The following is an 18,116-nucleotide window of genomic DNA, read 5'->3' as shown; positions in this document are numbered from 1 at the left end:
CCCCATGCTGCACTGAGTTGTCTTGTCTCCCCCAGTCTGTGACAATGCCTTAGTTTCACCTGGTCTTTCTGACCTTGACATTTTGAGAAGTACGGATCCGTTACTTCAGTCTGGGTTGTTTGGAATTGAACCTGCATCCTCGTGGATTCGAGTCAGACTCGTGTCTGCTGAGCCACAACAGGAGCTCCACATGTAACATTATTTAATAAAAGTTTTAAAAGACCTATGTGACAAGTAAAATGTTACGAGAACTTTTTTTTTTTAATACTAAAGAACAAGGGAGTTCCTGTCGTGGCGCAGTGGTTAACGAATCCAACTAGGAACCATAAGGTTGCAGGTTTGATCCCTGGCCTTGTTCCGTGGGTTAAGGATCCGGCGTTGCCGTGAGCTGTGGTGTAGGTTGCAGACACGGCTGGGATCCTGCATTGCTGTGGCTCTGGCGTAGGCTGGCAGCTACAGCTCCGATTCGACCCCTAGCCTGGGAACCTCCATATGCTGTGGGAGCGGCCCTAGAAAAGGCAAAAAGACAAATAAAAATAAAAATAAAATAGACTAAAGAACAAGTATTGCTGATCCTTCATTGCCACATTCCTTAGAATAGTGATGTTTGGCTGACAGCAGTGTTTGGAGAAAACATGTCATGACCGTTATCTGATTTGTGTTAAGACATTTTCATATCAAAAAGTACTTTTGTTCCTCCATATACTTCCCCACTGTATCAGGTAGCTGTTGCTGTGTAACAAGCAACTAAAACTCAGTGGCATAAAACAGTAAACATTTACGCTTGCTTATGAGTCTGTGGGTCAGCTGGAGATTTTTCTGGTCTTGGCTGGCCTCGCTTGGGCATATTGGCCAGTTCTGGGGGTTGGGTGGGCAGCTCTGCTGACCTCAGTTGGGCTTTCTCATATATCTGGGCATCACCTGTTTGTAGCCTGGTCTAGAGGGGACTCAGCTGGGACAACCGGCTCGCTTCCTTGTGGTCTCCCTCGTTCCAACAGGGTTCTAAGAGAAAGCAGGAACATATGCGGGCCAGCACATGCTTATTTTCATAGCTTTGTAGCCACAGCAAGTCACAAAGCCAGCCTCAGTTTAGGAGGCAGGGAAATAGACCGCACCTCCTAATAAGGAGAGTGTAAAGTCCTGCCGTGAAGGGCGTGGAGACATGTGGGCCTTTCATGGAGGCCACTCCTTCGCCACATCCCAGGGAGATATCAGCTACTTCTGATACAGAAATAAAGTTCCTTCAAGCTATTCTGCAAAAGGCGACCGATGGTCGGACACATAGAAATGATTGCTTTGGAGTTCCCGTCGTGGCGCAGTGGAAACGAATCTGACTAGGAACCATGAGGTTGCGGGTTCAATTCTTGGCCTCGCTCAGTGGGTTAAGGATCCGGCATTGCCATGAGCTGGTGTAGATCGAAGAGGCAGCTCGGATCTGGCATTGCTGTGGCTGTGGTGTAGGCCAGAGGCTACAGCTCCAATTAGACCCCTAGCCTGGGAACCTCCATATGCTGAGGGTGCGGCCCTAAAAAGAGAAGAGACAGGAAACAAAAAAAGAAAGAAAAGAAAGAAATGATTGCTTGTACACGAAGACCATCTCAGTGATCTTCAGGACTGCTTTTCTGGAAAACAAAATACAGGAGTTCCCATTGTGGCTCAGTGGTTAACGAATCCGACTAGGACCCATGAGGTTGTGGGTTCGATCCCTGCCCATGCTCAGTGGGTTAACGATCCGGCGTTGCCGTGAGCTGTGGTGTAGGTCGGAGATGGGGCTCCGACCCCGCATTGCTGTGGCTCTGGCGTAGGCCAGTGGCTACACCTTCGATTAGACCCCTAGCCTGGGAATCTCCATATGCCGTGGGAGCGGCCCTCGAAAAGGCAAAAAGACAAAAAAGAAAAAAAGAAAACAAAATACAAAACCAATTTCCCATGGCATAGAAAAAGCACCATAGAGGATTATACAGGAAAGGGTTAACTCAGCAAGTGCAGGTTGCTAAACCCTGTACCTTCCAAAGAAAGGTTTGACTGTTGCCCAGCTCTTGGGAGATAACCTCTAAGCTTGTGGAATATCCTGTCTGATAAGAGTATTTTTCTTGACCTGGAGGCCTTGAACCAGCCAGCTGGTTTATATTAAGAACATAAATGGAATTCCCGTCGTGGCGCAGTGGTTAACGAATCCGACTAGGAACCAGGAGGTTGCAGGTTTGGTCCCTGCCCTTGCTCAGTGGGTTAACCATCCGGCGTTGCTGTGAGCTGTGGTGTAGGTCGCAGACTCGACTCTGATCCTGCGTTGCTGTGGCTCTGGCGTAGGCTGGCAGCTACAGCTCCGATTCGACCCCTAGCCCGGGAACCTCCATATGCCTCGGGAGCGGCCCAAGAAATAGCAAAAAGACAAAAAAAAACCAAAAAACATAATTTATGCTGGGGCCCTTGGTCCATGTGGTGTCAGCTTGACTGGAGGAGGGATTGGAGACTGGGGTCCCCTGAGTGGACTGTCAGACATGCATGTACCATGAACGAGCTTCAGGTGAGCCGGACCCCATTGTGATGTCACACACCATTGTTGGGAGAATCAAGCCAAGCTGCTGACAGAGGACAACTGGAATCGTGAGCCTGGTGTCTCTAGGATCCTGGCCTTTGCTCATTTTGCATTGCTGATTTTAACCTGTCTCCTTGCCCTGCAGCAAACCACAACCAAGAGTGTAACAGCTTGCTGAGTTCTATGAGTCCTTCTAAGGAAAAACTGAACTCGAACTTGGCCCTGGAAAAGAGTCATATTATCATTTTGAAACCATAAACAGATTATCTTGTCAGAATTAGAACCGTTGGCTTCTCCAGGCTTTAGTTTTTCCATTTGTAAACAAGTTTTTGGACCAGTAGACTCCTAATCCGTTTATGGATCTACTCATGAAACATGGGAAGCTTTGATTCAGTTGCTTCATTGTGTAGTAATGCTTTGCCCATTAATACTCTCAGCCATATCGTTCTGACCTATATGAAATTATCTCTGACTCCTCTATAAAAACAATGCATCCAGGAGTTCCCGTCATGACTCAGTGGTTAATGAATCCGACTAGTATCCATGAGGGCGTGGGTTTGATCTCTGGTCTTGCTCAGTGGGTTAAGGATCGGGCGTTGCCATCTGCTGTGGTGTAGGTCGCAGACGCAGCTTGGATCCCACGTTGCTGTGGCTATGGTGTAGGCCAGCGGCTACACCTCTGATTCCACCCCTAGCCTGGGAACCTCTACATGCTTGTGTGTGGCCCTAAAAAGACAAAAGACCAAAAAACCCCCAATGCATCCAGTAATAAACCTGATTCAGAATGACTATGATTTTTTTCCCCCAAAAATGAGATAAATAGAATATTCTTTAGGTGTTTCTCCACGAGAAGCAGATAGAGTGAAGAGCAAGCTGGAGTTCTTTGCAGTCCCAAGACCTGGCCTGCAGGAGAAAAGGGCTGAAGGAGCAGCTGCCCAACCTGGTGTCATGCAGGGGCACCACCATTCCCCTGAGGTGGGCAGCACTGAAGATTCGGGTGATGCTGGAAGCTGTCAACTCCAGCAGGATGCAGGCTGCATAGGCAGCACTTGGTACACCCAGGTGGACAGGACCTCAGAACTGCATGTCACCAGTAGGAGTTGGGTTTCAAGCATCATGAGTTCTTGTCCCAGTCATTCATTCATTCAGCATCTCTACCAAGCACAGTGCTGGGAAGACGGAGATAAATGAGAGAGACAGTCTGTGTATGCCCAGAGGACCCCTGGATAAAAACTAAGCCACTGGCCATGTAACGCCCCTTTGTTCATTGAAAAAAAAAAATGGACTTGTCAAACACTCAGTAAGATAACTGGATTTTTTGAGGTTCAAGTTCTTCCATCCCGGAATTAATTTATGTTAAAAATAAAGAAAGATAGCATGAGATACTCCAAATCAGGGGGATTTTTGCAGGCTTCCTATTTTGTAATTTTTCCATGAAAAAAAAAATCAATTGAAGGCTACTTCTCAGTGCCCCAAATGAAGGAGAAGCCATGATTAGTTATCATTCCTTCCCATCATTTCTGACGTAATAAAGAGGGAGACAGATCGCCTTGCTGGGAGAAATTGGTAACCAGATGGAGTGGTGGTGTCAGACACTGGAAATAATACAAGGTCAGGAACATGCACCAGCAGGAGTCTGATTATGGAGTCTTGGAGTTATGATTATAGACATTCGGTGCCTAACATCTTGACTCAGACCTCACCTGATGAGTAAAACCTTCTCTAGCCACTCAATTCAAAAATTCACCCCCGGAGTTCCTGCTGTGGCTCAGCAGAAACAAATCGGACTAGTATCCATGAGGACGCTTGGCGGGAAAACCTGAACCTCTTACTCAGTATCTTAGGAAAAGAATTGTTTTAAGACCTGGCAAGGAGTAAGGAACTGCTGTTAGTTTTTGGCCCTAAATTCTTCTGAAATCTTGACCTTCTCAGGTTCCAAGTCCAGATCAAGGAACAGAAAATCGATCATTAAAATTTAATGGGGGAGTTCCCGTCGTGGCGCAGTGGTTAACGAATCCGACTAGGAACCATGAGGTTGCGGGTTCGGTCCCTGCCCTTGCTCAGTGGGTTAACGATCCCGCGTCGCCATGAGCTGTGGTGTAGGTCGCAGACGCGGCTGGGATCCCGCGTTGCTGTGGCTCTGGTGTAGGCTGGCAGCTACAGCTCCCATTCAACCCCTAGCCTGGGAAGCTCCATGTGCTGCAGGTGTGGCCCTAAAAAGACAAAAAAAAGAAAATTAAGGTGATCAAGAAAATCCAGACCCTGTGGAAGTTCTTCAGAATGAATCAGCCAGTGTTATCAGCATGTAAATAACAAAGAAAAAAAAAAGATATGGTGGGAGGGCCTATGTATTAAAAGATGTCAGTCATGGGACATGGATTCATTTGGATCTTGAGTTTTAAAAGCTTGAAGAAACAGAGTTCCCACTGCAGCTCAGTGGGTTAAGAACCTGCCACAGTGTCCCTGAGGATGCAGGTTCAATCCCTGGCCTCACTCGGTAGGTTAGGGATCTGGAGTTGCCACAAGCTGTGTGGAGTAGGTTGCAGATGCACCTTGGAGCCTGTGTTGCAGTGGCTGTGGTGTAGGCCTGCAGCTGCAGCTCCAATTCAATCCCTGGCCTGGGGAACTTCCATATGCCACAGGTACCACCTTAAAAAATAAAAAAAAAAATAAAATAAAAACTTGAAGAAATATATGACATCCATGAAAACAATTTGGAAATGTGCCACCAGCTGGATATTTGAATACTACTAAGGAAACATCGTACATTTTTTAGGTGTAATAATGGCACGCAGTGATCTTGCTTTAAGTGTGAGCCATAGACCCTGGGGCTTGACCCTTGCAGGGGATCCAGGAGGTCAAGACTATTGTAATAATAATACTTGGGCATTATTTTCCTATTTTGTTGAGTTGACAGTTGCACTGGTGGTGCAAAAGCAGTTGGTGGGGGAGCCTGCTGGTGCCACAGCAGGATTCCAGAGAGTGGCAACAAGTTGCACGGGCAGTCACTGCTTTCTGCACTCTCATGCAGCTGCAGGAAAGAAATGCCGGTTTCACTTAAGGATGCCCTTAGTGGAAGAGTTCCCATCATGGCTCCGTGGTGAACGAACCTAACTAGTGTCCATGAAGATGTGTGTTTGATCCCTGGCCTTGCTCAGTGAGTTAAGGATCTGGCGTTGCTGTGAGCTGTGGTGTAGGTCGTAGATGTGGCTTGGATCCTGGGTTGCTGTGGCTGTGGCTGTGGCTGGCAGCTGTAGCTCTGATTTGACCCCTAGCCTGGGAACCTCCATATGTCGCAGGTGTGGCCCTAAAAAGACAAAGGACCAAAAAAAAAAAAAAAAAAAAAGAATGCAATAAAAATGATTAATTGTACTGTCTCAGCCTTCGAGGGCATGTCCTTTTAACATTCTGTCTGATGAAACAGGAAGTACGTACAAGGTACAGAAGCATGATGTTGTCTCCAGGAAAACCACTATGCAGCTGTTTGAGTCATGAGCTGAACTAGCTGCTTTTCTCATGAAACATTTTTACATGAATGGCTAAGACTCAAACGAAGGCTGGCTATTTGGCAGACATTTTCTCAAAAATGAATCAAATGAGCTGTCATTTCAGGGAAAACAAGTGACTCTATTTGTTGTCCAACGATAAAATGAGCTTTAAAGTGAAAATCAGAATTTTGGCAAAAACCTGATTCTCCTCCCCAGTACTTATTAAAATTTTTCTCAGGAGCCCAGTGGTGATTTTCTTATGGTCCTTTGACCCTGTGTAAGAGGAGGTATCAGCATTTCAAAGATCTTTATGACTCTGTAAGGCGGTATTTTTCACATGGCCAGGGCATGATGCCTGAATAAATGATCCAAAGTATGAGAAAGACCAATGGATTTTAATAGAACAGAGCACACACGTTCTTGGATCCAATCTGCGCCCCACTGTAATGTCACTGGGGCAAGTGGACAGAAGTGAAAATTTTTGCTCACTCTCTGTGAACAAATCATTGTTATTATGTCCTTTGGGATATTTGCTCCACTTTAAACCGTCACTATATTTACAGTTAAAGTCTGTTTACATTCAAGAGTGGTGCCATCCAAGCAAGCACTTACTCTTGGTACCTGTGCTTGTTGGAACAGAAGTGAATATTACAGCAGGCTCAGAAGAGCAAACAGCCACTAGGATATGTAGGTAGATGGTGGAGAAGAGGGTGTGAAACCTTAGCAGAAGGTCCAAAAAATTAAAGGCAACATTTAAAATATCTTATTCAAAAAAACATCCTCTACATGTTTCCTTTATGCCTCAGAGGAAATTAGTAAAAAAAAAAAATGTGGTCTTAAATTTTGCAGGGTCTTTAGAAACTACTCCACGTGTTATGCATAAGGCAGTAGGGAATTTATTTTGTGTGTGTTTGTTGGGGGAAGAGTGTGTATTTCTTCTTTTTGTACATTTTAGTATTTAGTATTTTTTTAATATGCATAATTTTTATAAAAATAGGATCACACGCTAATACTCTTGTATCCTTTACATTCATTCACTTCTCTTTTTTTAATTACTCAATGGATTTTATCACTTTTATAGCTGTACAACAATCATCACAACCAAATTTTATGGCATTTCCATCCCAAATGCCCAGCACATACATTTGTTCATTTCTCAATGCGTTCACCATCTCCCTGTAGTGTATGTTATCATTCTCAATGTCTCTCCAAATTCTATTTATGTATCACAATTTATTTTACTTCTACGTGTTGAAAGATTCTTAGGTTGTCTCCAGTGTTTTGCAGATATAGACTGCAGGGTGAGAACAAACATTCTTGTTTATACATCATTGTACAAGCTTAAAAGTTGTGATGCCTCTAAAATTTTAACTTTGGATACAATGAGGCCTTTGGAATGATTTTATATATTATAATCCCACCAGAATTTTATAAAAAAATTTTTCCAAGTTGTTCCAACCCTGGGTATCATTACTCTTTTAAGCATTGGCCAAACTTACAGGTCAAAATGATATTGCATGAGTTATATTGCTTTTCTTTGATTTTGAGTAGAGAGAAGACTTTTTTTTTTTGTTTTTTGACTGCACCTGTGGCATGCACAAGTGCCCGAGTCAGGGATCGAACCTGTGCCAGAGCAGCTTCCCAAGCTGTAGCAGTGACAGCACTGGATCCTTAATTAACTGAGCTTTCCACAAGAGAAATCCTGAGGGAAAATTTTTTTTTTTTTAATGGTAGCACCCACAGCATGTGGAAGTTCTTGGGCCAGGGACCCCTCGCCTCCACTGCGACCCAAGCCACTGCAGTTGGATTCTTAACCCACTGCACCACAGCAGGAACTCCAAGAAAACATTTTTGACAAACTTACTTTTCTATGTGTTTCATTTTTAATTGGCTGGTCATATCCTTAGCTTTTTTTTTTTTTTTTTTAAGTACCATGAATTTATTTATTTATTTATTTACTTATTGTCTTTTTTGCCATTTCTTGGGCCGCTCCCGCGGCATATGGAGGTTCCCGGGCTAGGGGTCGAATCGGAGCTGTAGCCACCAGCCTACGCCAGAGCCACAGCAACTCGGGATCCAAGCCGCGTCTGCAACCTACACCACAGCTGACGCCAATGCCGGATCCTTAACCCACTGAGCAAGGCCAGGGATGGAACCCACAACCTCATGGTTCCTAGTCGGATTTGTTAACCACTGCGCCACGATGGGAACTCCCTCCTTAGCTTATTTTTATTATTGGGGTTACATTAACTTGTAAGAGGAGTTCATAAATTAATAATACCCATTTTTTGGGAGTTCCTGTCATGGCTCAGTGGTTAATGAACCTGACTACGAACCATGAGGTTGCGGGTTCCATCCCTGTCCTTGCTCAGTGGGTTAGGGATACAGTGTTGCCGTGAGCTGTGGTGTAGGTCCCAGACGAGGCTCAGATCTGGCATCGCTGTGGTTGTGGTGTAGGCCGGCGGCTACAGCTCTGATTAGACCCCTAGCCTGGGAACTTCCATATGCTGAGGGTGCGGCCCTAAAAAGACAAAAAGAAAGAGAGAATACCCATTTCTCCATTTCTTTATTTTAGCAGCTTGTTTGTCTTTAACTTTGTAGCATTTTTTTCAGAATTATCTTTGTAGTTGAATTTGTCAATTATTTTCTTTATGATTTTTTTCCTTTGGTGTTAAAACTTCTCACTCAAAAAATAAAAAAATATTCTCATTTCTTTTTAACTGCTTTAATAGTTTTCATTTTAAAATCATGCATCTTGCTTATACTTAATTGTTCTAATGTGCAGACAGGAACCTAACATTTTTTCCTTCAAATTGTTAATTAGTTGCCTAAGAACAATCATGGAAAATTCCAGTTTTTCACAAGTGCTGCTGTGAAAACAGACATTAAATTAATATATACTTTTGAGGTCCTTTATTTATTTCTATAGCCACTATTAACAAGTTTTTACTTGGAGTTCTCTTGAGGCACAGCAGGTTAAAGATCCAGCATTGTCACTGCTGTGGCTCGGGTTTGACTCCTGTGGCCCAGGTTTGATCCCAGGCCAGGAACTTGTATGTGCTGCAGGCATGGCCAAAAAGTTTCTTACTGTTTTAGTTTTTTTTTTTTTTTTTTTTTTTTTTTTTGGTCTTTTTGTCCTTTTAGGGACACACTAGCAGCATATGGAGGTTCCGAGGGTAGGGATCGAATCAGAGCTGTAGCTGCCAGCCTACACCACAGCCACAGCAACAGCAGATCCAAGCTATGTCTGCGACCTATACCACAGCTCACGGCAATGCCAGATCCTTAACCCACTGAGCAAGGCCAGGGATCGAACCCACAACTCCGTGGTTCCTAGTCGGATTTGTTTCCACTGCGCCACGACAGGACCTCTTGTAATACATTTTTATGTCTAATAGTTATTAATCTCTCTTTTAAAAAATATCCTGAGTATTCTCTTTTTCTTTCTGATGAAGTATGGAATTATCCCATCAAACAAAAAAAGAATCAAAACAGTGCAAACAATAAATAATTAGAAATATCTTGCTGACACTTTGATTTTTAGTAATTTACAGAGTTCTGCAACAATCACTTCAATCCAGTTTATTATTTTTTAAAATTCACCATTTTCACCACTTTTAAGTGTACAATTCAGTGGTGCTAACCACATTCACAGCTACGCATCACCACTGTCTCTTTCCAGAACTTTTTCATCTTCCCAAACAGAAATTCTCCACCCATTAAGTAATAACTCCCATGCCTCCCTTCTCCTAGTCCCCAGTAACCTCTATTCTACTTTCTTTCTATGAATTTACCTCTTCTAGATAGTTTAGGTAGGTGGAATCATACAGTATATGTCCTTTGGTATGTGGCTTATTTCAACTCATATGTCTTCAAGGTTCATCCATGTTGTAGCCTGTTTTAGCACTTCATTCTTTTTTTAGCTGAATAATATTCTCTTAAAAGTGTATACCATATTTTATTTACCCATTCTTCTCTTGATGGGCACTTGAGTTGTTCCCATTTTTGGCTCATGTGAATAATGCTGCTATGAACATTTGTGTTCAAGTACTATGACTGAGAAGAACCCTATGAGGCCTTCCCAGGACAGAAACCCCACAATGTCCTCTACCTACCTCGTGTTTTTTATATTTTTTTAATTTTTTAAATTTTTTGTCTTTTTAGGGCCATACCCGTGGTATATGGAGGTTCCCAGGCTAGGAGTCGAATTGGAGCTACAGCTGCTGGCCGACACCACAGTCACAGCAACCTGGGATCCAAGCCATGTCTGCAACCTACACCACTGCTCATGGCAACGCGGGATCCTGAATCCACCGAGCAAGGCCAGGGATTGAACCCGCATCCTCATGGACACTAGTCGAGTTGGTTAATCACTGAGCCATGACAGGAACTTCTGTCTCTTGTTTGTAGAAAACTTGCCTTCCCCAAGTTCCAAAGAGCAAATTTAATCAGAGAAATGAGAAAATACACAGAGAAGAACAGTCAAGCAAGACAAAATAATAATAGTTTAGCCATTAAACTAAGTCAAGGATCTCTTCCTCAAAGACTGTTTATAATATTCTGAACCAAATGCTTGAACTATTTTGTAAATCCTGAAACCTCTACCAGGTGGAAGAAATTAACTACATGTTGACCATAAGCACATAGACCCCAGGCCGGTTAAAACCAGAAAGTTGATGGATGTTGACTCCTGATTACCTCACCACCAACCAATCAGGAAAATGTCAATGAACCAATGGATCATCCCACATCACACCACCCTCTCTCTCACCCTGTCTTTAAAAACTTTTCTCTAGATTCAAACAAAGAGTAAAAAAATTACAAGTCAATCTCTTTCATAAACTCAGAATAAAAAATCTAAATCTAAATCGAATATCAACAATTCACTACATTTGATTGAGTATCTCCGAAATGCAATGGCAAAATATCATTAGAAAAGTTAACATAAGAAAAAGACCTTAGGAAGTTCCCGGGTGGCGCAGTGGCTAAGGAATCCGACTAGGAACCATGAGGTTGCGGGTTCGATCCCTGCCCTTGCTCAGTGGGTTAACGATCTGGCATTGCCGTGAGCTGTGGTGTAGGTTGCAGACGCAGCTTGGATCCCACGTTGCTGTGGCTCTGGTGTAGGCTGATGGCTACAGCTCCGATTCGACCCCTAGCCTGGGAACCTCCATATGCCGCGGGAGCGGCCCAAGAAATAGCAAAAAGACAAAAAAAAAAAAAAAGAAAGAAAAAGACCTTAGGGAGTTCCCGTCGTGGCGCAGTGGTTAACACATCTGACTAGGAACTATGAGGTTGCAGGTTTGATCCCTGGCCTTGCTCAGTGGGTTAAGGATCCGGCATTGGCGTCAGCTGTGGTGTAGGTTGCAGAAGCAGCTTGGATCCCGAGTTGCTGTGGCTCTGGTGTAGGCCGGTAGCTACAGCTCTGATTAGAGCCCTAGCCTGGGAACCTCCATATGCTGCGGGAGCGGCCCCAGAAAAGGCAAAAAGACAATAAATAAATAAATAAATAAAAGATCTTAACATTTTCATCTCTTTAAATCTAGGAAAAAACGTTTAACTAGCACTTATTAAGGACTTACTCTCTAATAGGTGCATTTTTTTCTCTTTATTTTTAAAGACTAAATATAAAAATATTTGAAATTTGATAAAATAGACAGTATGTGCATTTATTATAGCTATGGAAATAGCAGGCTTATGACCAAAAGCTAGGAAGGAATATACAAAAATGGAAATAGTTTGTTTCTTTAATGTTTTTACTGTTTTATTTATCCAGTAAAGGTTTATTTAAAATAGAGGAATAAAGCAAACCCTTCTCTATAAGCCATTGGGAGATTCCAGTGTGTTGATCATTAGCTACCCGTACTCCTTGCTGAGCCTTGCAATAAAGGCTGCTCTTTTCTTCACCACAATCTGGTGTCAGTAGCTGGGCTTCACTATGTGTGGGCATACAGACCCAAGTTTGGTTCAGTAACGGTAGTTTTTTTTGTTTTAATTAAAATCTAGTTGCTACCACTACACACCTATTAAAATGGCCAAAGTCCACAACACTGACACCACCAAATGCTGATAAGGATGTGAGCAATAGGAACTCAATTCATTGCTGGTGGGAATGCAGATATTACAGCCACTGTGGAAGACAGTCTGGCAGTTTCTCACAAAATTAAACATATTCTTACCATACACTCTAACTGTTGTGTTCCTTGGTACTTACACAAATGCGAAACTTATTTTATTTCCACACAAAACACTGTACAGGGATACTTATACCTTTATTCACAATTGTCAAAACTTGGACGCAACCAAGATGTCCTTTAGTAGCTGAATGGATAAATAAATAGTGGTACGTCCAGACAGTGGAACATTATGCAGTGCAAAAAAGAAATGGGCTTTCAAGCTGTGAAAAGATATGGAGGAAACTTAAATGCATATTATGAAGTGAAAGGGCTACATACTGAATGATTCCAGCTATAAGACATTCTGGAAAAGGCAAAATTAGGGGAACAGTAAAAAAAAAAAAAAAATTCGGTGGTTTCCAGGGGCTCAGGGAGAGGGAGGGAGGGATGCACAGATGGAGCACAGGGGATTTTGTGGGCAGGAAACTGTTCTGCGTGATATGATTATGGTGCCTACAGATTATATATTTGTCAAAACCTGTGGAAGGTTCAACACCAAGTGAACCCTAATGTAAACTGTTGATTTTAGGTGATACATCAGCGTGTGTTCCATTACAACAGATGTACCACTCTGGTACTGGATGTTGACAGTGGAGGAGGCCGTGCATATGTGGGGCAGATGGTGTATCGGTCCTCCGTGTACATTTTCCTCAAATTTAACTGTGAGCATGAAGCTTGAAAAAAACAAAAAAAGTTAGGTGTTCCCCCTCATGGCTCAGGGGAAATGAATCCGACTAGGAACCATGAGGTTGCATGTTCAATCTCTGGCCTTGCTCAGTGGGTTAAGGATCCAGTGTTGCCATGAGCTGTGGTGTAGGTGGCAGATGCGGCTGGGATCTGGCATTGCTGTGGCTGGGGTGTAGGCCCGCAGCTGTAGCTCTGATTAGACCCCTAGCCTGGGAACCTCCATATGCCCTGCGTGTGGCCCTAAAAAGAAAAAAAAAAAGTTGCAGCACACAGTATCCTTATGGCCAATTTTATTTTTTAAAAATATCAGGAGGGTGTAAGTTTGTTACATACCTTTGAAAAGTGATATTATGGGTGACATTTGCTTTATTTTATGCATATTTACAATTTAAATACACTTAACGTCAATCACCTGTGTACTCTTTAAAAGCCAGTGTTCCGTATTTGGGGGACGTAGCGATTGTAACTCACAACCCGTTCTGAGGGAAATGAAGTTTCCCCTCCACCACGAAGGGATTATTTTGGTAAGCCCTCCTCCGACCCGCTAAACAAGGTGAAGACTTTCCTGAGAGTCCCTACGGCGCGGCCCCGCAGCCTTATGGGAAATGTAGTCCCGAAGTTCGATGGCCCACCCCTCGGCAGACCCTGGGACCGCGAACAACCCTGCATCTGCGCATGTGCGATGCAGCGAGCGCGCCGGTAGCCGCCCTTCCCCCACCTCCAGCCGCGAGTGGGTGACAGGGCCCCGGTCTCCGCGTCTTAGCCGCCCCGCGCCCTGACCCGGCCTGGCACTGAGCCACGAGTGGAGACTGTGCTCCTCCAGGTAGGAAGGGGCCTGCCAGGCAGCTCTGCGGAGTCTAGGGGCCGAGGAGAAGGCGATGAAGGCTGGGCTCGTGCCCGCGCAGGGTAGGAGCCCAAACTTCGGCGACTCGCAGGCGGTGGTGACCCTCGGGGCGGCGTCTGGGGCAGGTCCGCGCTCTCCTTGGCGCGGGGCCGGCGGGGCCCGCCTGGCCGGACGTGCGGGGGCGGGGACGGCCAAGGTGGAGGGTGGCGGCGAGGGTTCGCCTTCCTCCCTTTGTCAGGCAAAGCGCCTCCGACCGGCAGCGAAGGTCTCCGGTGGGGCGGGAGCGAGTCCGGAAGCCCGGCAGGCGGGCGCGCGCGTGACCCGGCCGGGCGGGCTGGGGGCGGGGCCGGGCACACCTGGCAGCACCCGGATGCCGCGTGCTGCGTCCCGGGCCTCGCGGGGTGGAGGGAGGCTCAAAAGCCTTCGCAAGTTTCCTGAGGTGCACGAAGTGCGGAATGAGTAAGAGGTGTGACCTGTTTGCAGGAGCCTTTTCGTCGTATGTTCACGCAATCCTCACACCTACCCTGTGACTTCACTGGTTCTTCAGTTTCAACAGAAGGAAAAACGAAGGCACAGGTGAAGCGCATTACCCTGCATCACATGGCCAGCTGGTACTTTGTCAAATTAATGGCAAATATTTTTTTCATTTGCCTTTTAACTTCACTCACTGCTAGTTTTTGCCATGGAGGCAATTTGATTTTCCCCATGGTTCAATTTACTGCTCTTCCTTTTTATTCATTTTTTAATTTATTTTTGTCTTTTTAGGGCCGCACCCGCACGGCATGTGGAGGTTCCCAGGCTAGGGGTCCAATCGGAGCTGTAGCCGCCGGCCTACACCATAGCCACAGCCATGCCAGATCCAAGCCACATCTGCAAACTACACCACAGCTCAGGGCAACGGGGGATCCTTAACCCACTGAGCAAGGCCAGGGATGGAACCCCATGTCCTCATAGTTCCTACTAGGGGTTCATAACGGCTGAGCCACGACGTGAACTCCTGCTCTTCCTTTTTATACACTCAAAAGCCTTCCCCACACCTCTCAAAGTATAATCTCATTATACAAGTTTACTTATGATTCCTACCGGTACTTTAGAATAAATTGTGTTTTAAGAAAATATATTGGTACTTTTTATCATGCTCCACTTAATGGTTACATTTAACTAGGAGGAATGGACCCCTTTATGATGTTGAATCTTTCTGTCGGCCTTCCTCTTTGTTCAAGTTCTCTTTGATTTTTGCCTCCTTTGCACTTTATAGTCTTGATTATGAAAGATTTGCATTTTTATTAACTTTATTCTTATGTAGTATTTTGTTGTTATTGAAGATGGAATCTTTTTTCCATTATTTTATCTTTTATCTCTTGTGTTCCACTTTTCTTATTTTGTATGTTTGGGATTTCTCCTTAATTAGTGTAGCTAATGGTTATCCATTTTTATTGTGAATAACTAACTTTAAGGTCTGTAGCATCTGTAGTAATGTCTCCTTGATCATTCATGATATTGGCCTTAAGGCTATAACTGTTCTTTAAATACTGCTTTAGCTTCATCCCCCAAATTCTGATATGTTTTGCTTTCATTTCCATTCAATTTGCTGGAATTTTTTTGTTTGTTTGTTTGTTTTTAAACTTTTCCCTGTGGTTTCTTTTTTAACTCATTGGTTATTTAATTTCCAAAATTTGGGAGTTTTTCTAAAGTTATTTCTATTATTGATTTCTAGTTTAATTCTCTTTTGGCCAAAGAATGTTCATCGTTACATATTGCAGTTCTTTAAAACTTGTTGAGATTTGGAGTTCCTGTGTGTCTCAGTGGTTTAAGGATCTGGCATTGTCACCGCAGTGGCTTGGGTTGCTGCTGTGAGGCAGATTCAATCCCTGGCCTGGAAATTTCCATATGCTGTGGGTTTGGCCAAAAAAAAAGAAAAAAATTATGGCCAAGGATAGTATTTGTCTTGGGGATTTTTTTTTTTTGTAATGTACAGTAATGACTATTTTGCTTTTGATGGTAGAGTTTTCTGTAAATACTACATAGGTCAGGGTGGTTGATAGTGTGGCTCAGTTCTTATATATCCTTACTGGTTTTTGTCACCTACTGAGAAAAGAATTTTGAAGTCTTGAACTGTAATTGTGGATTTATCATTTTTTTTCTTTCAGTTCTTGTATTTTGAATTTCTTTTTTTGCATATAAATTTAGGGTTGTTATGTGTTCTGGTGATTTGACGCTTTTATCACCTGTCATTTATCACGGTGACATAATGTACTATTACACTTTATTCCTGGTAATAGTTTTTTTTTAGGTCTACTTCGATATTAAGATAATCACTGCAACTTTATTTTGATTAAAGTTTGCAAAGAATATCTTTTTTTTTCTTCCCTTTTTAGGGCCACACCTGTGGCATATGGAAGTTCCCAGGCTAGGGATCAGTTCGGAGCTACAACTGCTGGCCTACACACAGCCATAGCAACGTGGGATCTGAGCTTTGTCTGTGACTGGCTATTGTTGGTGAAAATTCAGTTAGCAGTCAAATTAAGAAGAAAGAGAATTTTAGTCAAGTCAACCTGAGGATTATAACCTGGGAGACACTCAGAAGCTCTGAGAACTGTTTAGCCTGTTAGAAGTTGAAGGCACAGTTGTATACATGTTTTTTTATTTTTTATTTTTGTTACATAAATTAACCCATTTATTATAGGCTTTCCAATGTTGGTGCTTCTACTGGTCCTTCAATTTCTTCAGTCTTCTAATGGCAGACAGTGGAAGTGGTGTGGTAGGTCCAGGCACCACCAGCTACCATTTTCCTACAGGAACCACAGTGCCAGATGCCCACAGCTCTTCCCTTCATCTTAGTTTTGCCACAGAAGGGAGCAAGTGTACTTGGCATGCTGGCTGATTGCAATTTTCATCACCATTTTCCTGAGAGAAGCACCATAATGCTGTATTTACCCACAATTCTGACCTTGGTGCATTTGGCCATTTCATTGCAAATCCAATCCAAGCCCAGAGAGGAATCATATACATTTTTGATACAGAGGATCATACATCAAAATGACATACTGACAATTTGCATAAAATTCACCAAATAAACAGTAGTCCAGGTAAGCACATACAAAGTGAGCAGCAAGTCATCATGACCCTTTACAGAATTGAGAAAGAGTGTTAATCTTTTAAGAAGTTACATGAGAAGAAAGGGAAAAAAGGGGGGGATCTTTATGGTTAAATAGGTATTCCCATCTTTTTTTTTTTAATGGCTGCATCTGAGGCATGATTGAATATGAGCCCCAGCTTCAACCTAAGCCACAGCTGTGGCAGTGCTGGATCTTTTAATCTATTGCATCAGGCCAGGGATCAAACCCATGCCTCCATAACCTGAGCTGTTGTAATCGGATTCTTAACCCACTGTGCCACAGTGGGAACTCCAGGCATTCCCATCTTTGAGGAGGTCTGGTGAATGTGGATGGGCATTGCACACTAAAGGTTGAGGGAAGAGGTCCAAAGAACAGAGAGAGAGAATTCTATCTTAAATCTTCTCGTTCTGTCTTAAAGTATAAATTTAAATTTATCACTGTGTTTTTATATTTAAAATACATTGCTGGTAGAGAGCACATAATTTTTTTTTTAATCCAGTTTGGCAACCTCTGTTGTTTAATTGATGTGTTTATACCAGTTATTGAGATGGTTGGGTTAAAATCTACCATCTTGGTTTTTGTGGGTTTGTTGTCTTTCTTTTTTTATTTTAGGGCTGCACCCTTGGCATATGGAGATTCCCAGGCTCTAATCGGAGCTGTAGCTGCCGGCCTACACCACAGCTCATGGCAATGCCAGATCCTTAACCCACTGAATGAGGCCAGGGATTGAAGCCATGATTCCTAGTCAGATTCATTTCCACTGTGCCATGATGAGAACTCCGAATCTATCATCTTGTTAGTTTTTTCCCACTTGGCCCATCTAGTCTTTGTTCCTCTCTTCCTCTTTTTCTGATTATATTTGGATTTAGTGGTAGTTTTCATGATTTCATATTTTTCTCCACTATTGGCTTACTGTTTATCCCTCTTAAAAAAAAAATCTTTTGGAGTTCCCATCATGGCACAGTGGTTAACGAATCCAACTAGGAACCATGAGGTTGTGGGTTCGTCCCTGGCCCTGCTCAGTGGGTTAGGGATCCGGCGTTGCTGTGAGCTGTAGTGTAGGTCGCAGACGCAGCTTGGATCCCGCGTTGCTGTGGCTCTGGCGTAGGCTGGTGGCTACAGCTCCGATTAGACCCCTAGCCTGGGAACCTCCATATGCCGCGGGAGTGCCCCAAGAAATGGCAAAAGGAAAAAAAAAAAAAATCTTTTGTGGTTGCCCTAGGGTTTAAATTAATTTCTTGAGTGAATCAAAGTAGACCTTAA

At 43.5% G+C, this 18,116-nt stretch overlaps 1 protein-coding gene and 1 pseudogene across 7 annotated transcripts in view; one reads left to right on the top strand and one right to left on the bottom strand.

The window, feature by feature from the left end:
- ZFP1 (ZFP1 zinc finger protein) overlaps nt 1-18,116 on the top strand; it is a 68,228-nt gene that overhangs the window by 4,092 nt on the left and 46,020 nt on the right. For 3 of the 7 annotated variants that reach the window (XM_013998177.3, XM_013998180.3, XM_005664345.4), the window contains exon 1: nt 13,566-13,713. The exons of 2 other annotated variants lie outside the window; for them this stretch is intronic. The gene's annotated coding sequence lies outside the window, so the exon portion shown is untranslated. Of the gene's footprint in view, nt 1-13,565; nt 13,714-14,217; nt 14,311-18,116 lie in introns of those variants that run through there. 2 more of the 7 variants (XM_013998179.3, XM_084959576.1) reach the window with 1 other exon arrangement.
- LOC146402206 (large ribosomal subunit protein eL43 pseudogene) lies at nt 16,438-16,702 on the bottom strand (annotated as a pseudogene).

The sequence above is a fragment of the Sus scrofa genome, chromosome 6, assembly GCF_054392235.1.
Source record: "Sus scrofa isolate SSC_HxYL_T2T_F1_AM1 chromosome 6, Sscrofa_HxYL_maternal_Yorkshire_Landrace_v2.0, whole genome shotgun sequence".
Classification (NCBI taxonomy): Eukaryota; Metazoa; Chordata; class Mammalia; order Artiodactyla; family Suidae; genus Sus; species Sus scrofa.
Note: the sequence above shows the minus strand (reverse complement) of the source record. Positions and strands in the feature narration are given on the sequence as shown.